At 53.6% G+C, this 7,626-nt stretch overlaps 1 pseudogene; it reads right to left on the minus strand.

Moving 5' to 3' along the window:
• Positions 1-377: 377 nt before the first annotated feature.
• Positions 378-693, minus strand: LOC118005603 (annotated as a pseudogene).
• Between the last annotated feature and the right edge of the window lie 6,933 nt (positions 694-7,626).

Raw genomic sequence — 7,626 nt, forward strand, 5'->3', positions numbered from 1 at the left:
GGAGCCCGATGCAGGGCTCGATCTCAGGACCCCGGGATCATGACCCGAGCTGAAGGCAGACGCTTAACAACTGAGCCACCCAGGCGCCCCTATATATATTTTTTTTTAACTAAACTCTACCCCCATTGTGGGGCTCAAACTCACTAATCCAACATCAAGAGCTGCATGCTTTACCAACTGAGCCAGCCAGGCGCCCCTCTATGTGTTTTGCAAGACATAGTACTAGTCCTGTCATACTCCTGATTTATTATTATTATTATTGCCAGTTTGTGTTTTATAGATGAGGGTCCTCGGGCTTTGACCACAGACTCCCGCAGCAGGTGCAGCCGCTCCTTCCGCTGCTGCTGCTGCTTCTTCTTCTTCTTCTTCTTCTTCTTCTTCTTCTTCTTCTTCTTCAGGTTTTCCTCATGCTTCTTCAGTCGTGGCGCATGGCAAGCGTCTTCTTAGGCCACAGCTCCAGGGGCTTGTACTTCTTACTCCTGTAGAATTCTCGGAGGTTCTCTTTCTGAGTCTGGTTGATGACAGTGAGAACACAGGCGATAGAGATGCCAACAACTCGGATCTTGGCGGCTGGGAAGCCACGCCGCCTGTCACTTTGGCGACGCAGCTGGGACAGCTGCACCATCAGGTCTTCCAGCGGTTTAAGCAGCTCTTCCTTCTTGCCGGGAAGTTGCAAGCCTTAATCTTGGCCATGTCTGCACAATCCGCCACCGCCGAGGCCGAGGGAAAGAGCCATCCTCCTGATTTTTTAAATGTGTTTTGGTTTTTTGTTTGTTTGTTTAATTCCCTCAAATAATAATTTGATGATGATTAAGAGCCAACAGTATCGGAGCAGGTGCCCGGGTGTGCCAGTTGTCTGGTAAGCCCTACAGTGTCATCACTTCCCACAGTACAGTGAGGTGGGTACTACTATCATTCCCATTTTATGAATGAACTGAGGCAGAAACATTCACCGGCTCATAATCAAGGAACAGGAATTGAAATCTAGTCCTGTCTGAGCTCTGTGAAGCCACCCTTTCATACAGCTTCTTTTCCTGAAGGAGAAAGCAGTATTAGGGATTGCAGCATAGAGCAGGGGTGAAAAGGTTACAAACAGAGGAATCGGTGTTGGGGGGTACTCTGGCATCACCACTCAGAAGCCAGGTGACTTTGGTCAGGTGATGCCACTCATTGAGTGTCACTTTCTTTATCTTTAAATTGGGGCAGAAGGTCATTATGATGGTATGCAGGGTCTAGCACACTTTAAGTGCTCAAATATGCACATGAATATATGTATAATAAACATCTTGAAGCGTTCACTCTGTTTCAGGCTGTTCTCACTGCTGGCAACACAGCAGCGAACAAGGAGACAAAAATCCATGCCCTGAATGAACAAACAAGAAAAATAAATAAAACATACCATGTCTCAGGTGGTGATGAGTGCTGGGGAATAAAGAGGGCAGGGGAGGGGAGAAAGATTTGGGAAGTGACTATTATTAAGTCATCTCTACACCCAATGTAGCACTCGAACTCACGAACCCAAGATCAAAAGTCATATGCTTTAACAGCTGAACTAGCCAGGCGCCCCTGGGAGGTGACTATTTTAAATAGGCTGGTCACGATCAGACTCATGGAGAAGGTGAGATGTGAGTTAAGACCGGAAGGAGATCTGGGAGGAGTCATAATATAAGATCTCAGAGGGGCACCTGGCTGGCTCAGTTGGTGGAGCATGTGACTCTTGATCTCTGGGTTGTGAGTTCGAGCCCCATGTTGGGTGTAATTACTTAAAAGTAAAATCTTAAAAAAGAAGAAGAAGAATCTCTCTCGAGAGCATTTCAGGCAGTGGGACAATTGAGAGCAAAGGCCCTGAAGTGGGAATGTGTCTGGATTGTTTGCAGTGCAGCGGGGAGATGAGTGTGGCTGGAGGGAGTGAGGGAAGGAACGGAAGACGAGGGTGAGAAGGTCACAGCGTGAGATTCTGCAAGGCCTCTGGTTTGCAACAAGGACTTTAGCTTCCCTCTGAGCTAGATGGGAGGGTGGGGGTTCCTTAGCAGATCGTGAAGTGAAGCAAGCTCTTTCTATTACCAAGAGGTAAACTGGGGTGTGGAGGTGGGGTGCAGCTGAGATTCACTGACCTCTGCTTTAGGGGTTTCGGCGCTGCTCAGCAGGGAGGGCTGGGGGCGCCAGAAGGCCGCCACTATTCGAAAGGCGCTGGGAGCGCGGCTTCAGAACGCTGGACAGCACCCCTCGCGTTGCCGGGAGACCAGGGAAGCGGCGGCTCTGGGGGCGGAGCCTTGGGAAAGCGTCCTTTCCCAAGCCATTGGATGTGAGCACCAGGCGGGAGACACCTATGGGGGCGCGGCCCAGGGCGGAGCCTGCAACAGCGCCCAATTGGAAGTTTGCTGACGGCACAAGGGCGTGGCGTCTCGAGGCGGAGCCTGCTGGGAGCGGCGCCTGTAGAATACTTCTGTTCCATACCGGGTCTGTTGATTGGGCATAAGACGGGCGGGCCGTGTGCACCAGGCCGACCTAAGGGCGGAGAGCACGTGGTTTGGTAAGGGAGGTGTTGGCAGAGGCCGGACCTGAGCCGGCCTCTGCGCCCCTCGCGTGGAGGCCTGGGCACAGGTTCAAGATGTGGCTGGAGGGGGTTCCCACTAGATTTCCCAACCTCCCCTTCCCTGGGAACGCCACCGTCGCCCAGGGAAGCCCCCAAACCCGGGGACTAGGTAGTTGGCTTTAAGAAGCTGATACTGAGGGGCGCCTGAGTGGCTCAGTCCTTAAGCGTCTGCCTTCGGCTCAGGTCATGATCCCAGGGTCCTGGAATCGAGCCCCACATCAGGCTCCCTGCTCAGCGGGAAGCCTGCTTCTCCCTCTCCCACTCCCCCTGCTTGTGTTCCCCCTCTCGTTCTGTCAAATAAATAAAATCTTAAAAAAAAAAAAAAAAAAAGCTGATACTGAGGTCTCGGGACCCAGAAGAGCAGGAGTCGGATTTCTAGGCACGGACTGGGAATCCAAAACCTCTGGAAGAGGAGTTGGGGGTTTCGAATATTTGACAGAGTACTTGGAGCCCCGTGTTGGTTGGTTGTCCCAGGAGGCTGGAGAGTAATGTTTGCTCCAGTTTATCCAGCCAGGAATGGAGCCTATCATTCCGTGATATTCTCACCCCCGCGGCCCAGTGCCAAGTAGGCTGAGCTTAGCTGTCAGCTTCTTGGGAAACGTTGGAAATGGCATGGGCCCAGGACTTGCGACCTCAGGAAAATGACTTCCATGGCGTTTTAGACTTTTCTGCTTGTCTCCCAACCACAGAGCAGAGTGCCTATGGGCCCTCTACTTCTTGTGGACTGAGGCAATGCAGTGCCCCTCTCTGGGCCCGTCTACCCTGTCTGGGACATGTAGGTGTTACCTCTCTCAGGTTTGGGAGCAGTTTCCTCACCTAGTCCAATGAACTCTATGGCCTAAATCACCCTGAACCTCAGTTCAAATGCTCCAGGACGGGAGTCTCTGCTGATCACCTGGCCTGCATTCTCACCTCTCCCACACACCTATTCTCTGCCCAACAGCCAAAAAGACTGTTCTGAAGCATAACTGAGCCTGGGTTCTCCACAGCTCAGAGTCTTTCCATGGCTCCCCACTGCCCTCAGAATCAATGTTAGAACTCCACTGCTCGGGGCGCCTGGGTGGCTCAGTCGTTAAGCACCTGCTTTCAGCTCAGGTCATGATCCCAGGGTCCTGGGATCGAGCCCCGAGTCGCACTCGCTGCTCAGTGGGGAGTCTGCTTCTCCCTCCCCCACTACCCCGCTTGTGTTCCCTCTCTCGCTGTCTGTCAAAAAAAAAAAAAAAAAAAAAAAAAAACTCCACTGCTCAGCTGTCAAGGCCCTGTAGTGGTTGGCCCCCACTGAACATCCAGCCACACTTCTCATCTTACAACCAGAATGCTTCACCCGCCCAACTTCAGCTGCCTGAAGTCCATTCCCAACACACAGCTGAACTTTTATGCATGCTGTTCCTGTGCACAGCATAACCTGTGCTCACCCTCCCTAACACACCTTCTGGTTCCGATTTAACTGTCCTGTCTTTCTTAAAACACAGTAAGCCTTGGGCGCCTGGGTGGCTTAGTTGGTTAAGCGACTGCCTTCGGCTCAGGTCATGATCCTGGAGTCCCGGGATCGAGTCCCGCATCGGGCTCCCTGCTCGGCAGGGAGTCTGCTTCTCCCTCTGACCCTCCTCCCTCTCATGCTCTCTGTCTCTCATTCTGTCTCAAATAAATTTAAAAAATCTTAAAAAAAAAAAACAAAACAAAACACAGAAAGCCTTCCCTGACACTCGCAGCACAAGCTGGAACAGGGCTCTCTTGGTACCTGGAAGCTCCATGAGAGCAGGACCCAGGTTCATGTTCCCAGCACCCTGTACAGGACTGATACATAAGCAACACCCAATAAATACATGTGGAGTGAATGAAACAATGAACACATGAAGTTTCCATTTATTCTGGGATGGATTAGAATGAGCATCCAGGCCAAGAAGGCTTGCTGGTGTGTGGCCCATAATTGTGTCCAGAAGTCTCAGGATAGGCTTGCAAAGGGCACAGACCATGTGGGGCTCACCCCTGCAGACTGCATCCTGAGGCTGAGCCCAGCTGCAAAAGGCCAGGCCTGGGGAACCAGGTCAGTCCTTCGGGGTAGGACAGGCCTGGCTGACTACACAATGGTCAGTGGTCAGAGGGACAGCACACGTTTCCCTGCCGGAGTGGAAGCAACTGGGTGTCGACTTCCAGGTCAGACTGGACCCCAGCCCACAGGGACAACCAGGACCCTAGTGATTCTGCTCAATGTAGGAAGGAGGAAATCCTGAATCTGTGTCCCATTACTGCTCAGAGGCCCCCTTTGGCCCTAGGTCTCAACCACCCCCCACCTCCCCTATGGGATCAGCTGAAATTCTCTGCAAGCCTCTGCCCCTCTGACTTCATCTCGGCCCACCACTCATGTGGCCAGCTTTTGCCTCAGTCATGAGGTCTTTCTCCCTTCCTCCCTCCAAAGGCATCCTGAGCCCTCTGGGGTGGTGTCCAGTCCTGGGTCATTGACCCTCATGGTCTATCCACCAGGTAAGCACCCTACCCTGATCAACTTGCTGAGTAAGCATGTGGGCCACTGGCTCTTCCCGCTGATGCTCCCCTGGTGATCTCTGCTGGTGACTGAAAGAGGCAGGACACCCTCCTCTGGCAGCATGTGGGCTGAGGCATCTCTGTTGCCCACCGTGTCCCTGGCCGAGGAGGACCTGGAGAAGCATCTCAGTGAGAACCTCCTCCAGGCTGGCTTCCTGCACTTGGAGGGCAACAGGCCTGGAAAGGCCTTGGTCAGCTCTGAATGACATGCCAGCACCCAGGTCTTCTCCATGTTCACCGTGTCGGCCATACCTTCCTAAACCCAGCTTGCTGGGACGGCAGGTCCTGCGGGCTGTGATACTGTTGCTGACCAGCTGCATCACAGTGCCATTAGCACCGAGGTCCCCAAGCAGTTAGGGTGCCAAGGGATGTGTGCTCATGAGCTGTCGCCTTGGGACAGGTCCCCGCCATGCTGACCACGTGATGATCCTGATGGTGGTTGACCACCTCCCAGGGCTGTGCCAGCAGCATGGGATAAAGCCTTCACCCAACTCTTTAGTGGGTTGTATAGTGTTCCCCCCAAAACGTACATCCAAGTCCTAACTGCCGATACCCGTGAATGTGAAGGGTCTTGGGATGCGCTCACCCTGGATTAGGGTGGAGTTGAAATCCAATGACTGGTGTCCTTGTAAGAAAGGAGCCTGAGACACAGAGGCTCACAGGGAGGTCCCGTGAAGGAGGCGGAGCCTGGAGTGATGCTGTCATGAGCCAAGGAATGCCCTAAGTCACCAGAAGCTGGAAGAAACAGGGCAAGATCCTACTCCAATACTGCTCTGTTCTTGACAATGTCTCTCAGGTCAACAAAACTTGCCCTGGCTTGGGGAGCGCTCAGGCCGGCCCCAGGGACCGAGACAGGCATCTATCCGAGACAAGCCACCCAGGGAGCCACCCTTTTTCAAAAGAGGAACGTGGCACCAAGTCACAGCTCCCTGAGGCCTCCACTTCAAGATGGGCTGGGAGCTCTTTCCACAGCCTTCTTCAAGATTCCTGCCCTTGTGAAGGGCCTGCATTCAGAAACTTCAATGTGGTGGTGGTCAGCGCTTTGGAAACTGGTGTTAAGGAGAGACTCGTGCCAAGAACACAGGCCCACAGCTTGAAGGTATTTGGCAGGCGGGGTAGGGCCTTCCTTCCCGTGGGTTTCTGAGCGCTGCAGGCTCCATCCACAGCCTGTGTCTTCTCATTTCAATACAAGGTCCTAATGATCTGGAGGGGCTCTCTGTCCCAGCCCCCTGGAAGTGTCTAGGAGAGACGATGGGTCATGGACATGTCACATCTCATCAAAGTCTGGGTTGGGACCCATCCCTCAGGTCTGTCTCATCTCCACTGGTGCGCGCACACACACTCGAGGGATCCCAGCTTGCGGCAGGCCCACCTGAATGCTCGCACTGTGGACCACCTCTCAGGTGGGCATCATACCATCCCTCCCTCTCCCCGAATTAGACCACCTGGGTCCTCCTCTGCTCCAGAAGACAAAATTCTTCCAGTGTTTTCTTTTGTCTAGTGCAGAACACCTTTCATTCACCTCTCCAAGGCAAAGCTTCATCCTTTGAAGGCACATTAGATTTTCTGCCTCAGCGGAAGAGTTCTGAGTCAAGAATAGTTTGATTTTCTTCCAAAGGCTATAGTTAACCAAGTACAGGAGGCCAAGGGACTTCCCGGGGTTCAGAACTCAAATGGTGCCTGGTCTGAGAGATGGCAGAGAGACGGCGAGAGGAGAAGGGTCTCTGCAGAGGTACAGCCCCAGGCCTCACCCAAGAGGCTCTTCCGAGACAGAGCTGAAGCCCGGGCAAAGGCAGTCAGGGCGCCTCCCCCACTCCGCCCCCTCCCCCGGGGGCAGGGCCAGAGCTGGAAAGCGCTGCTCTCAGGGCAGGTTCCTTCACCTTCACACAGCTGACACTTAAGCGCAGAACAGTCAGTAGCATCATTGGCCTCTGCCCACTGGGTGACCAATGGTCCCCCAAACAATGCAACACTGCCTGAGATTGAGAAGCACCGCTCCAGGGAAGCCTGCTAGAACGGGGCTGGGCCACGACTGAGCGTCTGGGCGGGGGCTGCTCCAGGAAGGCTGCTGGAGACACAAAACCACGCCAACCCGACATGGAAGGTTCTATGGCTGGGTTTCCCAGATCTTGGGATGCTTTAGCCAGATTCAACTGGCCTTTTTCAAGTCAGGTTACACGTACCAAACCTCGGACATTTTACTCCATGGTGACGTGAAACTGCACTTAAAACAACACCAGAACCCATGGAGCAGAAAAGCAAGCATGCAGAACTGTGAGAGCAAATCCCCAGACACCAGCCTGGGCCGCTCGTAAGCCACTCTGCAGACCATCAGGAATACAAGGTCCCGATGTAACCGGCTTGCTGGCCCCAGCCAACCTTGGAGTTAAGGCATCTAGAGGCCTGGAGCTGGACTCTTTTGTGACAGGGGACTGCCCTGCCACCCCCGCCCTGCATTCCCGTGCCGGGAACAGTGGAGGAACCTG

This window comes from Mirounga leonina, unplaced genomic scaffold (genome assembly GCF_011800145.1).
Source record: "Mirounga leonina isolate KUSES-001 unplaced genomic scaffold, KU_Mleo_1.0 Mir_94, whole genome shotgun sequence".
NCBI classification, from domain to species: Eukaryota; Metazoa; Chordata; class Mammalia; order Carnivora; family Phocidae; genus Mirounga; species Mirounga leonina.